Source organism: Chiloscyllium plagiosum, unplaced genomic scaffold, assembly GCF_037043375.1.
Source record: "Chiloscyllium plagiosum isolate Xiang-an unplaced genomic scaffold, Cpla_swu_hap1 HiC_scaffold_39, whole genome shotgun sequence".
Classification (NCBI taxonomy): Eukaryota; Metazoa; Chordata; class Chondrichthyes; order Orectolobiformes; family Hemiscylliidae; genus Chiloscyllium; species Chiloscyllium plagiosum.
The window spans coordinates 8319251-8339797 of record NW_028270177.1 but is presented as its reverse complement, the minus strand read 5'-3'; positions in this window follow the sequence as shown (position 1 = coordinate 8339797).

Below are 20547 nucleotides of genomic sequence, written 5' to 3'. Positions count from 1 at the left end.
CCATCATTCTCTGGCTGAAGAAATGTCTCCTCATTTCCATTCTAAATTGACCCCCTCTAATTCTAATATTGTGCCCATGGGTCCTAGTCTTCCTGCCTAATGGAAACAAATTCCCAGCGTCCACCCTTTCTAAGCCATGCATTAGCTTGTAAGTTTCTTTAGATCTCCCCTCAACCTTGTAAACTCTAATAAATACAATCCTAGGATCCTCAGCCGTTCATCATATGTTAGGCCTACCATTCCAGGGCTCATCCATGTGAATCTCTGCTGGACATGCTCCAGTGCCAGTATGTCCTTCCTGGGGTGTGGCGCCCAAAATTGGACGCACTGTTCTAAATGGGGCCTAACTAGAGCTTTATAAAGTCTCAGAAGCACATTGCAGCTTTTATATTTCAACCCTCTTGAGATAAATGACAACATTACATTTGCTTTCTCAACCTGCAAGTCAACCTTTAGAGAACTAGCACTCCCAGATCCCTTTGTACTTCGGCTTTATGAATTTTCTCACTGTTTAGAAAATAGTCCATGCCTGTATTCTTTTCTCTAAGACCTCACATTTGCTCACGTTGAATTTCTTCAGCTATTTCCTGGATCACTCTCCTAAACTGTCTAAATCTTTCTGCAGCCTCCCCACCTGCTCAGTACTACCTGTCTGTTCGCCTAAGTTCGAATCATTGGCGAACTTCGCCAGAATGCCCCCAGTCCCTTCATCCAGATCATTAATATATAAAGTGAACAGTTGCGGCCCCAGAACTGACCCCTGCGGGACACCAGCTGCATTCCGAAAAATAACCTTTTATCCCAACTCTCAGCCTTCTGTCAGACAGCCAATCCCCAATCCATGCCAGTAGCTCACCTCGAACACCATGGGCCCTCACCTTACTCAGCAGCCTCCCGTGTGGCACCTTATCAAAGGCCTTTTGGAAGTCTACATAGATAATATCTACTAGGTTTCCCTCGTCTAACTTACTTGTTGCCTCTTCAAAGAATTCTAACAGATTTGACGGGCACGACGTCCCCTTACTAAATCAAACAAATAAGTTGAAACTGACTAGTCAGGGCACTGTCCTGAGAAATCCATCAGCAAATGGCTGGCACCTAGTTCGTTGAGTTGAAACAAGCAGAGTGCATGTACATTTTCCTTTTGTTTGTAAAGATGTATTTGTCTGATGCATTAATATGTATCTTCCAGTACGCATGAGTGTGCCACACAGTAAACCCAAGCGACAATCCTAAATTGGTTGTCCGTGTAATTCTTATCACAGCATGCCTCATAGCCTTGCATATTTCTGATATATAGATGATATGCTTGTTTTATTAGAATCTGCAGCTGCATGTAAAGGGATTTGGGCCAAATGCAGGCAAATGCAACAAGTTCAGTGTAGGAAACCTTATCGGAAGGGACGAATTGGGCTGAAGAGCCTGTTTCCATGCTGTATGTCTCTATGTCCAAATTCATAACTCAATTCCATCTTTGAAGTTGAACAGTAACGTAAGCTTCATTTCTTTGATATTGTAGTTGAGAAATTAACCATAGGCTTCTCTGCGACTGTCTATCACGAAACTACCAACGTTCCAAAATCGGTGAATCTTATCAAACAGCATGTTCCTTTAGCTGTTCACAACAAGCAAGGTACTTACTATACACAACTAGCCCAACCTGGCAAAACTCACAACAATGTTCAACGTTAGATATGATTTTACAATTCAACAACATTTACTAGATAATCCGGAGTGCCCAAAGAATGAGAGGATTGTTAATGAGGTTTGCAGTGTGATGCGCTTGAAGTTACATTTTAATACGAAGGCCATGCTCTTTACAGACAGAAAGAAAATGTAGGTAAAAACGAGGACTGCAGATGCTGGAAACCCGAGTCCAGATTAGAGTGGTGCTGGAAAAGCACAGCAGGTCAGGCAGCATCCAAGGAGCAGGAAAATCGACGTTTCAGGCAAAAGCCCTTCATCAGGAATTTCCTGATGACGGGCTTTTGCCTGAAACGTTAATTTTCCTGCTCCTTGGATGCTGCCTGACCTGCTGTGCTTTTCCAGCATCACTCTCATCCAGAAAGAAAATGTATACACACTGCTTAAATTCAACAAAATAAGTTGCAGCCATTTGCTGATTCATTTCGCAAGGCAATACCCTGACCCAGCCAGATACAACCTATCTGGTTTGAAATGTGAACAAAATCCTGGCCACTAATTCAATCAGTGTATTGTGGAATATTTCACAGCCAATCCACTTGAAAGCCTTGGTAAACAGGCCATTACATCCTGGCAACTTATTTGTCTTTCCTCTCAACAACACCTTGCTTATCGTGTTATTTTTGGAATGTGTATAGTGTCCTCCACCGTGAAGAATAGTGCAAAATATTGGTTTAAATTAGCTGCCATTCCCCTGTTCCTAATTATTAATTCCCCTGTTACATCCTCCACAGATTTCACGCTGAATTTAGTTACTCTCTTTTTATTTACCCATGGTAGCAATTGCTGTTTTTATATTTCTTGCCAATTCACTTTCATAATCTATTTTTTCCCTCTTTGTTAGTTTTTTTGTTTGCCAAATAAAGCATTATCTCCTCATATAGTATAAATATTTGTTTTCCCTCAATTGGTGTTCTTGCAAACTGCCCTGATGAGTGCAAGATGAACAGCTTCATCAAACAGTGTTTTCTTTCAGCAGTACATTATAAAAGGTAGCCATGATTAAATACGAAAAAGTGTAAGTCAATGTGCAAACAGCATTATCCCACAAAAAGCAATTTCATAATGACCAGATAACCTTGTTTTCGTATTGAGGAATAAATTTTGTCCAGGAAATAACTCAACTGCTCTTCTTTTGAAACAGTCAACTGGGATCTTTAATGCAACCTAATTTCACATCTGAATCTCAGCACCTCCAACAGTACAGCCCTCATATAGTTGCATTGGATTGTCAACTGAAATTTGTTGCTCAAGTACTGGCATAGGACTTGAGTCTACAACCTAATACCTCAGAGATGAGAATTCTTCAACTGTAGCATACCTGACATGGTTGCCTCTAAACTTTACGTCTAGGCAAAATCAAGCAATCATCACCTCATTATGTGTTACCTACTTTACTGAAGCTTTAATTTAACATTTCATGTGAAAGGTTACACCTCTGACAGTGCACCACTCCCTCACAACTGTATTGGAGTCTCAGCCTTGGTTCTGTACTCAAGTTCTGGAGTGGGATTTGAACTCCCTTAACTGCTTGACTCAGATGCAAGATATTATCCAGTGTGTCCATTCATGTTGCCTAGATGAAGGAAAGAAGGAACCCATCTGAGGTTTCTAAGGCTCTCATAGCCAATTTAAGTACCTTTTGAAGGGTGGTTGTTGTGTAGGGTATTTAAGGACCATAATGGATGGGCAATAAATCCTAGCCTTGCCAGTGACACTTATAACCATGAATAGACAAAAACAACATTTCTGAAGCAAATGAAGCTTGTATATCAAAAAAAAAGTATATTTTTCATTTGGTTTTGGGATCAGGTAAATCATTTCTAAACAAGCAGCATGGTGAAAGGTTATTGTGAGTTGGCAAGAATATGGAATAATCAGATCAACCCTAATTGTACAGACTCAAAGAACTGTCTGTCTCCTAATCATATGTGCTTGCGTATATTTCAGTGAATTGTCACATAATAGTGAAAATGTTATTATTCAGGATTTATAAGCTTCCTTTGGTTTTTGTGGTTGAGTTGTTTATTAGTTGTGCCCAAATGAAACACAGGAGACACTTCTGTTTGATTTTCAGTTCACTAGTGCAAACCAGAGTCTCCCTATGGGTTAGCATATAAAGGACTGATAATTAGAAGCAGACTTGTCAACAAGTGACATTCATCTGTGATACATTAGACTTGTTCTATGTGTCCCATATTCATGATTTGGACATTGCTATTCACTCCAAACTACTACTATTTGCTGCAATGTGTAAAACAATGGATACATTCTGAGGGAAATTTGCTTTGACTTCATTTTGTAATTGATTGATGAAAGCCAAAGGAGCCAGATCGACAAGAAGCCTCTAGTGAAGTTATCGAGGTCTCCTGGCCTCAGCACAGACTTGCAGCCTCAGTGTGGACTCCCAGCCTTGAGAGCCTCGAGACAAAGCCAGCATGGACTCTTGGCTTTGAGAGCCTCAAGGTGAAGTCTGACACAATCTGGAGGCGAGGACTGGTGTGGACTGGGTTGGAAGGTCTGTTATTCTGAACTTTTTCTTTCTTTACTTTTCTAATTTTTCCTAAGAATTTGTACTTAGAATCTGCACCTAGATACATTTGTACTAAGGTGGTGCCATAAGTGACAACTTGTAAACTTTTCACTGTGCTCATGCGAGCACATGTGATAATAAAACTAATTCTAATTCTAAGATCTTAATAATGAGATAACAGGAATAAAAATATAAGTAGGAGCAGCAGGTGGCCATTTCGCCGATACGTCTGCTCCATTCATTGTTAGATAGGTTCATGGCAAATCTTCCTTCTGAACTCTACTTTCCTGTACTGTTTCAATATTCCTTGATTCCCTTAGCAAGAGAAAATTTGCATAATTGCAACTGCTGACAAGGAAACTTACAGAAATTCCAATCTAGAAAATTTGAAAAACTTTAAGAATTGTTGATACAACTTCAATGCAGTGTAATAGCGATAGTTCAATTTTAGAAACTCTTTTATAGGACTGGCATTGCTGGCTAGGCAAACATTTTTTACCTATCCCTAATTACCCTTGACATATGTTGGTGAGTTACCTTCTTGAAATGCTGTAATCATTCAGTAAGGCTCACCCATGATGCTGTTATGGTGGGAGGTCTGAGATTTGATCCACTTACAGTGAAGGAATAGCAATAAATTTCCTAGTCAGGATGATATGTAGTTTGGAGGAGAATTTTCAGGTGGCGGTGTTCCCATGCACCAGCTGACCTTGTCTTTCTAGGTGATAAAGGTTGTGTGTGCATTCAGAAGGTGCTGTAGATTGTTTGAGTTGTGGCCTCCTGTGGATCTGTAGTGGAAAGAGTAAATATTGAAGGTGGTGAATCAGTGCCAGTCAAGCAGACTGCTTTGTCCTGGATGGTATCAAGCTTCATGAATATTTTTGAAACTGCAATGATCCAGGCAAGTGAAGAGTGTTCCATTATTTTCCTGACTTGTGACGAATAGATGCTTTGGGGAGACAGGAGCGGAGTTAGCTGCTACAGGATTCTTAGTCTTGACCTGCTCGTGTAGCCACAGTATTTATATAGTTAGTTCAATTCAATTTCTAGTAAACAGTCATCCTCAGCATGTTAATATTGAGAGGTTCAGTCATAGAGTCATAGAGATGTACAGCATGGAAACAGACCCTTCGGTCCAACCCGTCCATGCCGACCAGATATCCGAATCCAATCTAGTCCCACCTGCCAGCACCTGGCCCATATCCCTCCAAACCCTTCCTATTCATATATCCATCCAAATGCCTCTTAAATGTTGCAATTGTACCAGCCTCCACCACATCCCCAACAGCTCATTCCATACACGTACCACCCTCTGCGTGAAAAAGTTGCCCCTTGGGTCTCTTTTATATCTTTCCCCTCTCACCCTAAACCTATGCCCTCTAGTTCGGGACTCCCCGACCCCAAGGAAAATACTTTGTCTATTTATCCTATCCATGCCCCTCATCATTTTGTAAACCTCTATAAGGTCACCCCTCAGCCTCCGACGTTCCAGGGAAAACAGCCCCAGCTTGTTCGGCCTTTCCCTGTAGCTCAGATCCTCCAACCCTGGCAGCATCCTTGTAAATCTTTTCTGAACCCTTTCAAGTTTCACAACATCTTTCCGATAGGAAGGAGACCCGAATTGCATGCAATATTCCAAAAGTGGCCTAACCAATGTCCTGTACAGCCGCAACATGACCTCCCAACCCCTGTACTGAATACTCTGACCAATAAAGTAAAGCATACCAAACGCCTTCTTCACTATCCTATCTACCTGCAACTCCACTTTCAAGGAGCTATGAACCTGCATTCCAAGGTCTCTTGTTCAGCAACACTCCCTAGGACCTTACATTAAGTGTATAAGTCCTGCTAAGATTTGCTTTCCCAAAATGCAGCACCTCGCATTTATCTGAATTAAACTCCATCTGCCACTTCTCAGCCCATTGGCCCATCTGGTCCAGATCCTGTTGTAATCTGAGATAACCCTCTTCGCTGTCCACTACACCTCCAATTTTGGTGTCATCTGCAAACTTACTAACTGTACCTCTTATGCTCGCATCCAAATCATTTATGTAAATGATGAAAAGTAGAGGACCCAGCACCGATCCTAGTGGCACTCCACTGGTCACAGGGCTCCAGTCTGAAAAACAACCCTCCACCACCCTCTGTTTTCTACCTTTGAGCCAGTTCTGTATCCAAATGGCTAGTTCTCCCTGTATTCCATGAGATTTAACCTTGCTAATCAGTCTCCAATGGGGAACCTTGTCGAACGCCTTACTGAAGTCCATATAGATCACATCTACTGCTCTGCCCTCATCAATCTTCTTTGTTACTTCTTCAAAAAACTCAATCAAGTTTGTGAGACATGATTTCCCACACACAAAGCCATGTTGACCATCCCAAATCAGTCCTTGCCTTTCCAAATACATGTACATCCTGTCCCTCAGAATTCCCTCCAACAACCAGCCCACCACCTAGGTCAACCTAACTGGTCTATAGTTCCCTGGCTTGTCTTTACCGCCCTTCTTTAACAGTGGCACCACTTTTGCCAAGTCATGGCAATGTCATTGAATGTCGAGGGGAGATAGTCAATTCTGTCTTTTTGGAAATGATCATTGCTTAACAAGCATATAACGCAAATGCTACTTGCCACTTAATTTCCCAACCATGAATGTTGTCCAGGTTTTGCTGTATATGGACACAGACTGATTTAGTATCCAAATAACTGCAAATGCTACTGAGCATTGTGCAATCTTCAGCAAATATCTCCATTTATGAAATTATGATGGAGGAAAGGTCATTGATAAAGTAGCTGAAGATAATCGAGACTAGTAAAATGTCCTGTGAAACTCCTGCAGTGATGTTTTACAATTGAAGTGATGAATTGTCTTGATAAAGATATATAAGATATATAAGAAATGATACTACATGGAGTTGAAAAATGACTTGTTAATTCATATCAGTCAGTGTAAACTGAACAAAAGTATAAACATTAAAAAGATTAGTATGAGTATCCACAACAAAGTCATCTTTTTCAATTTGATATTTAATTTGCTGAATAGTGAGGTCTTTCCATTCATAGAATCCCTACTCTCCCTTCAAATAGCATCCCACCCTGACTCACCCCTATAACCCTGCATTCCTTATTTCTAATACATCTTGTATACATATCCTTGGACACTATGAGCAATTTAGCGTGGCCAATCACCTAACTTTTACATCATTGGACTGTGGGAGGAAACCCACCCACAAATGGGGAGAATGTGCAAATACCATGCAGCTAGTCACTCAAGTGCCACATCCTTTGCCCTGTGAGGCAGCAGTGCTAACCACTGAGTCACCATACCACCCGCTCCTTTGCCTCTCTCTGTGGGCTTTGTACTCACACAGAAGATAGGTGTAACAAAGAGATTGGAGGCTTCACCTTTGGTTGGAAACTGCTTTTGATGTTCCCGTTTCAACCTCCATTTGGTGAAGAGAAAGCCAGTCTATTTTTTTATCCTGTCTTGCTAGTAATCAGCAATAATCACTAAGGAACACAATTAATATAGCCATCAAAACCATGGCTGCAAACTCTAAGTCAAGAGAAGCTTCACCAACGCCCAGTTTCTGCTCAGCCTTGAAAACAACTGACCACGTTTTCCATTCCTTGGAAAGGAGTCATACTGCATCATGCAACAAAACCCCAGAGTCTTATACCACCTGTAATGGTACATTTAATCAGAGCAGTGGTGGATAATGTAAAGAAGGGTACTAAAGTTTCAGCTCTGATTTTATATTGAAAGCAGTGATTCTTGGTCTTTAGTTCCAAATGTTCTTCTTTAAATACAGGCAGTTACCTTGCATATTATTGTTATTAGAATTTCAACATAGTAAGTGAGAACACCTAAAGGTATTGAATACACGAAGAATTTAAACGAATAAAGGTGAAACATTGGAAAGCTTGAATTTAGTGTATCTTGTATCAAATCTCTAATGATTCTTTGAAAATTGTGAACAATACTGAATCCCTCAAGAAATTCAACATTAGAGTCATAAAGCTGTACAGCATGTAAACAGGCCCTTCGGTCCAACTCACCCATGCCGACCAGATATCCTAAATTAATCTAATCCCATTTGCCAGCATTTGGCCCATATCTCTCTAAACCCTTCCTATTCATAGACCCATCCAGATGCCTTTTTGTGAAGAGTAAAACAGGTATATAAAAACTTTCCAGAAGGATGAACAACAGCAACTTGAATTTATGTAACAGCCTTAACATAGTAAACATGCCAAGTGTCTTCACAGCAGCATTATCAGATTAACAGTTACACTGACATATTAGAACAGGAGGTGGGACCATGAAGGCAATTAATAAACACTTGCCAGCAGTTAGTGCTTTTTCAGTGTGAGTTCCGGGGAGAGTAAGATGGTAGAATTTGACTCATGTTGGGTGAAAAGGCCACAATGGAGGTGCAGTGGGTAGTTACTGAGAGTTTGGGATAATACAGTGAGAAATCTCACTAGGCCTAACAGAGACAAACCTTCCATTCAATTTGACAAAATTAACACAGCCAAGATATGTTAAGATTCAATCCATTAAATGTAGCACAAAATACAATTTCAAAATTATGGTTCAGCAAGCTTATCCAATTGGTAGCTGAGCTACTAGGCAAGAAGGTGTAAAGACTTAACCCAAAATCTTTGACATTAAATCAGCCAATTTAGCAAACAGCAGTAATGGAAACAATAAAAGTTTATTACAAGTCCAACCAAAACGATGCCTGATAATTTTTTCATCTAGAAGTTATGAGTTCAACTCGCAACATGAGCACCACTATTAAGCCATGTGCCAGCACCAGCACATGCAGCAAATGCTACCTGTCGCCTCTTTACCTCGTTTCACAGTCATATGTCTCCAGTCCCATACTAGGTGGTTGATCTTCAAGTACTCTCAAGACAATCCATCAAGGGCAGTAAATGCTGTCTTGCCAAAGTCATCCAAATATCAAGAACAAGTACTAACTGAAGTAGAATCTCCAACACTTTTATTGCCTTTCCTACAGGTTGATAACAATTATCCAATCCCTGTCAGCTAACACAACAATGTGCAGAAATTTATTCCAGAACCTGCTAACCTGGTACCTTAATTATTAAGTGGGAGGCATAGGTAATGTCCTGGGTCCTAGGTTTGAATCCTGCCATGACAGATGGTGGAATTTGGATTCAATAAAAATCTGGAAGTTAAAATCTAATGATGACCATGAGACCATTGCTGATTGTCAGGAAAATCCTCTGTGGCTGAAAGAGCAGTTCCTTTTTTGAGGTATTTTAAGTGTTAGAGGTGATTTCCACGAATTCCAGGAGCATCAATTATTATTTTATATACTGTCGCATTGTTTTGGAACTTTGGGGTAATAAGATCAAAACAAGGGCACTTTTAAAAGGAGGGAGACAGACAAAGGCAGTGACCACATGGTCAGAGAAGGAAACCTATACTGCTGTCTGACACAGCAGTAGATTTGTACAGTTACTGCCTTTGCTGCTTGAGTTCATGTATCTCTGGACATCGGAGTGCTTTGAGGAAAAATTAACAAACAGCGAAATCCACAGCTGACCTTGGAGAAACCTGTGTGGGAGAGCTCAAAGCACCGGAACAGATAAGTGCATAGATTTTCTGTGTAACCTTGCTGTAAATCTACAGTAGTGATGAGTGGGTTCTGTCTTGATTGTATTTTTTTTGAGATCTGTCTCTTGATTAAATTTTAAAAATATAAACCATAATACTAAGTTAGCCTGGACCAGTGTTTTTTTTTAAGAGCAATAAGAAGGTGCTATTTTCTGGGTCTGTAGATTTTGAAGGAGCAAAGATGGTCTTTAGTAGAGTAACGTGCTCTTTCTGTCGGATGTGGGAGTTTAGGGAGGGTTTCCATGTTTCTGATGATTATGTCTGCAAGAAGTGTCTTTGGTTGCGAATCCTATCAGATTGCATGGATCAGTTTGAGCGGCAGTTAGAGGCAATGAGGAATTTACAAGAGCTAGGGGTTGTGATGGGTGGCAGTTATAGGAAGGGAGAAAAGCCACAGATACAGTCAAGTAAAGGGGTTTACTCCAGGAAAGGTAGGAGGGGTAGGAAGGTAGTGTGGCTATCCCCATCTTAAACAAGTACGCTGTTTTGGAAAATGTAAGGAGTGATGGACTCTCAGGGGAATGTAGCACAAACAGCCAAGTTTCTGGTACCAAGAATAGTTCTAATGTAATGAGGGTTATGTCGGGTTCCGAGCGATCAATTGTGATAGGGGACTATCTAGTCAGAGGCACAGGGAGAAGTTTCTGTGGCCAGCAGCAAAAAATCAGAAGGGTGTGTTGCCTCCCAGGTGTCAGTTTCAAGGATATCTTGGAGAGGGTGCAGAATGTTCTCAAAGGAGAGAGGGACCAACAGAAGGTCATTGTACACATTGGAACTAACAGCATAGGAAGGGAAAAGGGTGAGATTCTGAAGGGAGATTATAGAAAGTTAGGCAGGAATTTAAAAAGGAGGTCCTCAAGGGTAGTAATAGCTGGATTCCTCCTAGTGCTACATGTAGTGAGGGTAGGAATAGAAGGATAGAGGTGATGAATTAATGGCTGTGGAGCTGGTGCAGGGGAGAAGGGTTCACATTTTTAGATCATTGGAATCTCCTCTGGGGTAGAAGTGACCTGTACGAGAAGGACAGATTGCACCTAAATTGGAAGGGGATTAATATACTGACAGGGAGATTTGCTGGAGCTGCTCGGGAGGATTTAAACTAGTAAGGTGGTGGTGGTGTTGGGGGTGGGGGGGGGAAGATGCAGGGAAATAATGAGGAAAGCGATCAATCTGAGACTGGTATAGTTGGGAAGAGGATCGAGTCAAACAGTCAGGAACAAAGCAGGGAACAAGGTAGAATGATAAATTTAACTGCCTTTATTTCAATGCAAGAGGCCTAACAGGAAAGGCAGATGAAATTAGGGCATAGACTGGGATATCATAGCAATTACAGACACATGGCTCGGGGATGGACAGGACTGGCAGCTTAGTGTTCCAGAATAAAAATTCTACTGGAAGGATAGAAAGGGGGGCAAGACAGATGGGGAAATTGCATTTTTGATAAGGGTTAGCATTACTGCTCTACTTAGGGAGGATATTCCTGGGAATACATTCAGGGAGGTTATTTGGGTGGAACTGAGAAATAAAAAAGGAATGATCACCCCACAGTCAGCAGGAAATTGAGAAAGAAATTTGTATGGAGATTTCAGTTGTCTGTAAGAATACAAGGGTGGTTATGGTAGGGAATTTTAACTTTCCAAACAGAGACTGGAACTGCCATTGTGTTGAGGGTTTAGATGGAGAGAAATTTGTTAAGTGTGTACAAGAAAATTTTCTGATTCAGTATGTGGATGTACCAACTAGAGAAAGTGCAAAACCTGACCTACTCTTGGGAAATAAGGCAGAGCAGGTGACTGAGATGTCATTGGGGGAGCACTTTGGGGCCAATGACCAAAATTCCACTAGTTTTAAAATAGTGATGGAAAAGGATAGACCAGATCTAAAAGTTAAAGTTCTAAATTGGTGGAGGGACAATTTTGACAGTATTAGGGAAGAACTTTCAAAAGCTGATTGAGGACAGATGTTCACAAGTAAAGGGACAGCTGGAGAATGGGAAGCCTTCAAAGTGAGATAACCAGTATATTCCTGTTAGGGTGAAAGGAAAGGCTGGTAGGTGTAGAGAATGCTGGATGATTAGAGAAATTGAGGTTTTGGTTAGGAAAAAGAAGTAAGCATATTTCAGGTATAGACAGTAGAGATCAAGTGAATCCTTTCAAGAGTAACAAGGCAGTAGGAGTATATTTAAGGGGGAAATCAGGAGTACAAAAAGGGGACTTGAGATATCCTTGGCAAATAGGGTTAAGCAAAATCCAAAGAGATTTTATAAATATGTTAAGGACAAAAGGGAAACCAGGGAGAGACTAGGGTTCCTCAAAGGTCAGCAAGGCAGCCTATGTGTTGAGCTGCAGGAGATGGGGGAGATACTAAACGAGTATCTTGCATCAGTTTTTACTGTGGAGAAGGACATGAAAGATATAGAATGTGGGGAAATAGATAGTGACACCTTGCAAAATGTCCATATTACAGAGGAGGAAGTGCCGGATGTCTTGAAATGCATATAATTGGATAAATCTGCAGGACCTGATCAGATGTACCCGAGAACTCTGTGGGAAGCTAGGAAAGTGATTTCTGGGTCCCTTGCTGAGATATTTGTATCATCGATAGTCACAGGTGAGGAGCCGGAAGACTGGAGGTTGGCTAACGTGGTGCCAATATTTAAGAAAGGTGGTAAGAAAAAGCCAGGGAACTATAGACTGGTGAGCCTGACATCGGTGGTAGGCAAGTTGGTGGAGGGAATCCTGGGGGACAGGATTTACATGTTTTTGGAAAGGCAAGGACTGAGTAGGGATAGTCAGCATGGCTTTGTATGTGGGAAATCATGTCTTACAAACTTGATTGAATTTTTTTGAAGACATCACGAATAGGAGTGCTGAGGGCAGAGCAGTGGACGTGATCTATCTGGACTTTAGTAAGGCATTCAACAAGGTTCCTCATGGTAGGTTGGTTAGCAAAGTTAGATCTCATGGGATACAGGGAGAACTAGCCATTTGGATACAGAATTGGCTCAAAGGTCGAAGACAGAGGGTAGTGGTGGAAGTTTGCCTTTCAGACTGTGGCTTGTGACCAGTGGTGTGCCACAGGATTAGTGCTGGGTTCACTGCTTTTCATCATTTACATAAATGTTTTCGATGTGAACATAGGAGGTATAGTTAATAAGTTTGCAGATGATCCCAAAATTGGAAGTATAGTGGACAGCGAAGAGGTTACCTCAAAGTACAATGGAATCTTGATCAGATGGGCCAATGGACCAAGTAGCGGCAGATGGAGTTTCATTTTGATAAATGTAAGGGCTGCATTTTGGAAAGGCAAATCAAAGCAGGACTTATACATTTGATGGGAAGGTCCTGGGCAGTGTTGCTGAACAAAGAGACCTAGGAGTGCAGATTCATAGTTCCTTGAAAGTAGAGTTGCAAGTAGATAGGATAGTGAAGAAGGCATTTGGTGTGCTTTCCTTTGTTGGTCAGAGCACTGAGTATAGAGGTTGGGAGGACATGTTGTGGCTGTACAGGACATTGGTTAGGCCACTTTGGAATATTGCATGCATTTCTGGTCTCCCTTCTATTGGAAGGATGTTATGAGACTTGAAAAAGTTCAAAAAAGATTTACAATGATATTGCCAGGGTTGGAGGATTTGAGCTATAGGTAGTGGCTGAATAGGCTGGGGCTGTTTTTCCTGGAGCCGCGGAGACCGATTGTAGAGGTGTATAAAATCTTCAAGGGCATGGATACAGTAAATAGACAAGGTCTTTTCCTGGGGTGGCGGAGTCCAGAACTAGAGGGCATGGGTTTATGGTGAGACGGGAAAAATTTAGAAGGAACCAAAGGGGCAACATTTTCACACAAAGCATTGTGCATGCATGGAATGAACTGCCAGAGGAAGTGATGGAGGTTGGTATAATTACAATATTTAAAAGCATCTGGATGGGTATATGAATAGGAAGGGTTTAGAGGGATACGGGCCAAGTGCTAGCAAATGGGACTAGATTAGATTAGGATATCTAGTCGGCATGGACGAATTGGATTGAAAGGTCTGTTTCTGTGCTATACGTCTCTATGACTCTATGACTAATGTCCTTTAGAGAAGTAAACTAACATCCTCACCTGGTCTGGCCTACATGTGATTCCAGACCCACAAAGTGATTGACTCTTAAACTGCCCTCTGGGCAATTAGGAATGAGTAATAAATGCCAGTCTAGCCAATGACACCCTCATCCCTTGAATGAATAAAAAAAAGTGCTAACACGTCAGTAGAGCCATCTTAAATTTTTATATTATATTCCATCAAATCTTTTAACTTACAAGTTTAGTGACTGAAATGATTAAGTTGTATCACCAAATAAATCTGCATATCCTGGCTTTGTATAAATGTGCATTAGTGTCAACTATGTCTGAACTGGTAGCACACTCCCCTCTAAGTCAGAAGGTTGTTTGTTCAAACCCCAATCTAGGACATGACCACCAAAATAATATTGATACTCTAGTGAAGTGTTAAGGTGCGCTGCACTGTCACAGCTGTTGCCTCTTAGATAAGATGTTAAATCAAGTATATGCTGCGTACCTTCTAGACAAAAAGCCCCAATGGCGCTGTTTCATAAAAATGCAGTGGAGGTGTGTTCTGATCAATACCAAACACTCTCAACAAAATGGATTATCTGGCTACTTCATATTGCTTTTTGTGGCTGTTGCATTTCCTGCATTAGAATAGCCACATGTCCACAAAAGTACTTCACTGACTGCAAAGCTTTTTTGTGTATGTAGTGTTCATGCATGGCACTACAGATATGCAAGCCTACCTTTTTTTACTAATAATTTACATTTTAACACTTTATTAATCCAGACTCTTTTAAAACAAAAGTATAACTCACCTTTTGTTATTGTGTTGCTGACACGTGGCAGACAGCTTGGAGAGGGGAGATGGTTAGGAGAGGTGTGGTAGCAACACTCAGAATCTAGGATAAGGACAAGGCATCGTTTGGGGCAAAAACCTGGAACTCAATGCAGTTGCATGGCAGTGACACTGACACTCGGCAAGGGCTTGTCATACTCAGTGCTTGGCAGTCGTTAGCTCTACATCTGATGGTTCAGTCTGCTTGTTCCCATAGCAGCCACCACATGACAGCTGTAAGCTATTTGCACTTGCCCCATGGGAGATAAAGGTATAGTACTTGTTCCTTACCAATTGTGAAGTGTACAATGGGGAATAACACCCATGATCCTGAAGAAAACATTTCAATAATAATTGAAAACATTATATATCCAAGCCTGTAATCTGACTCCCATTAATGTTAATGAAAACAATAAAGCACATTTCAAGCAACAAAGAATGATACAGGTTTATACTACTTAAAAATGACTGGAAATAGAAAATAAATTTTAGATATATATAGCTTTGCCATTCTGAGAAATCTTAGGAAACAAATGAATAATCCAGGAACCAGACAATCATCTCTCTGAACTATCTCATTAGTATCTGAAGACAAATGCTGTCTGATAATGCAATGGTTAAGTGCAAAATTCAGTGTTCATCTGAGCTATATAGCCAGGGGAAGTCTGACGAACAGTCTGCACTGGGACAATAGCAGAAATGCTCCAATTACCCATAAGATGTCTGAGTTTGGCAGAGACTGAAGTCAGACAGATGTCCTGTTTTAGATTACGATCAGTGATGCCTGCGTATAGGTGAAAAGGAAACAGTTCTCTGAAAATGGTTTCTGCTATGCAACCCAGTATTTTTTCCTTCTGCTTCACACTAACCAACCGCCAGTTTTCTTTCCTTATTTCCTTACTGAGGTGATTCAAGCAGGAGTACAGTGCTACAGGCACTAAATTCTCATTCTAAGTGACCATTCATGGCCACATTCCAGCATGATCGCTGGATAATAATCAAGAGCATGAATTCTGCCAGATTCAATCGACTCCAATCCTGGACATGGAAGGCAATTAGATTGCCCCTACTGTTACCCCAACAGATACCAGTTAATTCAGCAACAGATAGAATTGCGCCTGGGGCCTTGTGACTTACCCAGTAGTATTGTGTTTACCCAGGGAGCTCATTAATGTTTTCTTTGAAAGTTGTAATTTATGCTACACCATGTGAGATATTTCCCTGGTGACATCGAGATGCACACTGCCTGAACCCTCTGGCTGGGTGGAGTGAAGTAAACTGCTATATCAGATGACACTGTTGGAATTACTGACACACCTACTAACTGTGTTAAACACTTCACAGGGGAAAACAACATTATTCCTAATTCTCATATTGAAAGAAAATTAAACATTTTTGCTATTACTTTTCACATGAATGTAATTACTTCTTGGGAAATGATACAGTGGAATTCCTTTTGCATAGGTGGCTTCTATAATTTATCACAAAAGATGTAGGTTGTCACACTTAACGAAATAAAAATCTGATTGTCATAGAGATGTACAGCACACAAACAGACCCTTTAGTCCAATTCATCCGTGCTGACCAGATAGCCAAAATAATATAGTCCCATTTGCTAGCATTTGGCCCGTATCCCTCTGAACCCTTCCTATTTGTATACCCATCCAGATCCCTTTTAAATGTAATAATTGTACCAGCCTCCACCACTTCCTCTGGCAGTTCATCCTATACACATACTACCCTCTGGGTGAAAACGTTGCCCCTTCGGTCCCTTTTAAATCTTTCCCCTCTCACCTAAACCTATGCCCTCTACTTTTGGACTCCCCCAACCCAGGGAAGTGACATTGTTTATTTACCCTATGCATGAAGTCTGCTCTCAGCTTCCAAATCTCCAAGGAAAATAGCCCCAAACTATTCAGCCTCTCCCTACAGCTCCAACCCTGGCAACATCCTTGTAAGTCTTTTCTGAACCCTTTTGAGTTTCACAACATCCTTCCTATAGCAGGGAGACCAGAATTGCACGCGGTATTCCAAAAGTGGTTTCATCAATGTCCTGTACAGCCGCAACATGACCTCCCAACTCATACAGTCAATGTATTGACCAATAAAAGGAAGCATACCAAATACTTTCTTCACTATTCTACCTACCTGTGACTCCACTTTCAAGGAACTACAAACCTGTACTCCAAGGTCTCTTTGTTCAGCAACCACCAACACTTACCATTAAGTGTATAAGTCCTGCCCTGATTTGCTTTTCCAAAATGCAGCACTTCATATTTATCTAAATTAAACTGCTTGAATTATTGTTGACTGCCTGCTAACCAGTCACAAGACAGTGTCTTCAAATTTCTGAATCATTTTTAAATCAAAGTACAAACATTTAAGCCTTCTACTGGTGTCCTAGATTGGATGGTAGGAAATGAGGAATGTTTAATTCGCCTTCTATCTACTGTCACGGAATGAAGATCAATAACACCCTACAGAAGCTCTTATGGTTTTAGAATCAGAATAAAGTTAAATTTGCATCCTGCAGTCGACTCCAATTTGAATTTGCTTAAAGTAAACCTTCGTTTGCTTAATTCATGGCAAAATCCACCTCTTGGAACTGAGCCACTTTACCCATTAGAAATCTTCCAGATTCTGTTCTTGTGTGCGTTATTAACTGACCTCGGTAACCGTGGTAAAAAAAGGTGCTATAGTTTATGAACATATGAATTTAGGCTCCTTACATAACACCTTCCAAAACAGCAAACACTACCATTTAGAAGGAGCAAGGCAGCAAGCACAGGAAAACACTACCACCTGAAAATTCTTCTCCAAACTACACATCACCCTGAATCGGAACTGTACCACCATTCCTCCCCTGTTGCAAAGTCAAAATTCTGGAACTCACTCCCAAACACTATTGTGGATGTATCTACACCAAATAGACTGTAGTGTTTAAAGAAGGCAGCTCACCTACACCTTCTCAATGGGCAGTTAGAGATGGGCTACAAATCTGCCCCACCCAGTGAAGCTCACATCCCCTGAATGAACAAAAGAAATAAGAGGTCATTCAGCTCTTCGAACTTGCTCAGTTATCCAATAAACTCATAGCTAATCTGTTTGTACCCATAACTCCACAGCCCAACAACGCCGATAACCTTAGATTCTTGACTAACAAGGAAGTCGATCTACCTCCATCTTAAAAACATTCACTGCCCTTATCTCAACCATTGTCTGGGGAAGGGAATTGCAAATATTCACGATCCTCTGAGAGAAACTATTTTTCCTAATTTCCATCTGAATCCTTATTATTAAATCGTGTCCCTTTTTCTAGTCTCTATCATAAGGAGAAACATCCTTTCAACATCCACCCTGTAAAGTCCTCTCAGGATTTCAGTATGATCACCTCCTACTCTTTTAAAGTCCACTGGTTAAAGGTACAGCCTCTCGAGCATTTCCTCATAAGAAAAGCCTCTCATCTCAAGTATCAATTGACTGAATGTTCTCGGAGTTGTTTTTAACACACTTATATCCTTTCTTAAGCAAAAAGATCAAAACTGTACCCCAGATGTGGTCTCACCAGTGCTCTGCACATGTCTAGCAAAATATCCTTATGTTTATATTCCATTTCCATGGCAATAAAAAACTACATTCCCTTTTTAACTACATGCTGTTTCTGCAAATTAACTTTATGTGATTCATGTAAAAGAAGCCCGGATTCCTCTGTACTTCAGTGTTCTGCACACTCTCTCTCTCCCCATTAAAATAATATGCTGTTTTACCATTCTTCCTGTCAAAATGGATGAGTTCACATTTTCCCACTTAGCAATTTTCTGTCCCCTTATGTTACCTATATTACTTTGTAGATGGTTTACATTCTCCTCACAACTTGCCTCCTTGTCTATTTTGTATCAACATCAAATTTAGTCATCGGACATTTGGTTTGTTCATACAGATCATTAATATGAACTGTAATTAGTTACATCAGATGCCCCCGCCCTAATTAGTTGCCCAGCACAGATCCCTGTAGCATTCCACTCGTCACATCTTGCCCACTTGAAACTGACTTTTATGCCTGTTTTCTATTTCCTATTAGTGAACCAATCATTCATCCTTGCTAATATTATCCTCTATCTACAAGCTCATATTTTGTGTCATAACTTTTGATGTGAATATTATCAAATGCCCTTTGGTAATGCAAATATTGGTAATTGACAGGTTTCTCTTTCTCCACATTGTTTGCTACTTCCTCAAAAATCTCCAATAAACCAATCCAAATAATTTCCCTTTCACACAACCATGTTGTCTCTGCCTGAATGCATTAAGTTTTTTAAAGTACTCCTCCTCCTAAGCAACTGATTCCATTGCCTTCTCCACTATGTAAGGAAAAAAATCAGCTAGAGATTCTCATACTTTATCATTTTCCATTGACTCTCTGCTATAGGCTTGTGCAAATTGAATATCAGGAGAGGACAGTTTTGGCCTCTGATGACAATTCCAAAACTACAATTCCCTTCAGCTTCTTGCTGTCATTTCCTAAATTTCTCAAATGAAACATGTGTTCTGATACAACAGATAAGAAGAGAAATTGATGTCCATGAAACTAGAACAGCATGAGTCTAAACCTTTGGGAAGGCGAAAGTGAGGACTGAAGATGCTGGAGATTAGCGTCAAGAGTGTGGCGCTGGAAAAGCACAGCAGATCAGGCAGCATCCAAGGAGCAGGAGAGTCAAAGTTTCATCAGGAATTCCTGATGAAAGGCTTTATCCGAAACATTGACTGTCCTGCTCCTCGGATGCTGCCTGAACCTTTGGAAAGTTAAGAGGAGACAATAAAAGAGAAAACATCATAAAAAGCAATGAAAATGGTATGTTGTGGCAAGCCCGAAGAAATTGCTAGAGAGGTTCAGCAGGTCTGGCAGCATCTGTGGAGAGGGAAATAGAGTTAATGCTTCAAAACGTGCTGCCAGTCTAGCTGAATTTCTCTAGCAATTTCTGTTGCTTTGGCAAGCAGCTTTGTGCCATCATTGTCAACATCAGCAGTCCCTTGCAGACAATGATGACTCTTTTCCACTCTCAACGTGAGCCTGTAGATGGCTGTACAGACTGATACGGCTACTGCAGGCTCTGTTACACTTGGAGCAGGTGGTGGAGTGGGTGGGGCATCAGTGTGGCAGCAAGATCCTTTTGCTGTCTTCGCCTGATTTCCATTTTTTTCCCGATAGCAAGTCTCGAGGTACTCAACGTCTTCCTGGATGCTGCTTCTCCATGTTGGATGGTCTTGGGCCGGTGATTTCCAGGTGTCTGTGGGAATGCTGCACTTCGCCAGTGAGACCTTGAGGGTATCACTGAAGCACTTTGTGTACTTGACACTTGGATACCTTATTAAATACATGTTGCTATCAAATTCATGTTAATTGAATGTAATTTCGGAAATCATCAGGAATTTCTGAGACTATTATACAACTGAACAATTGAAATATATTTGTAATTTGGTGGGGGTGAGGGGGTGTTTGTGTGTGTGTGTGTCTTTAATTTAATTGCTTCCATGAATTAAAAAAAGCTGTTTATTTCATCAGTTTTTGACAGTGTGAGATGTGATATCAAGCAGATGGTATTGTACTGAAGGAAACATTTCAAGGGACTATCTGCCAATTACTTATCTCAAAGACAATACAGAACAAACAAAAACAAGCAAAAAGTTACCTAACACCATCCTTCAGAAAGAACAATTGCAGATTAACCTCATTTAAATATTATGATTTCAATGCAATGACTTTATTCTAGTCTATT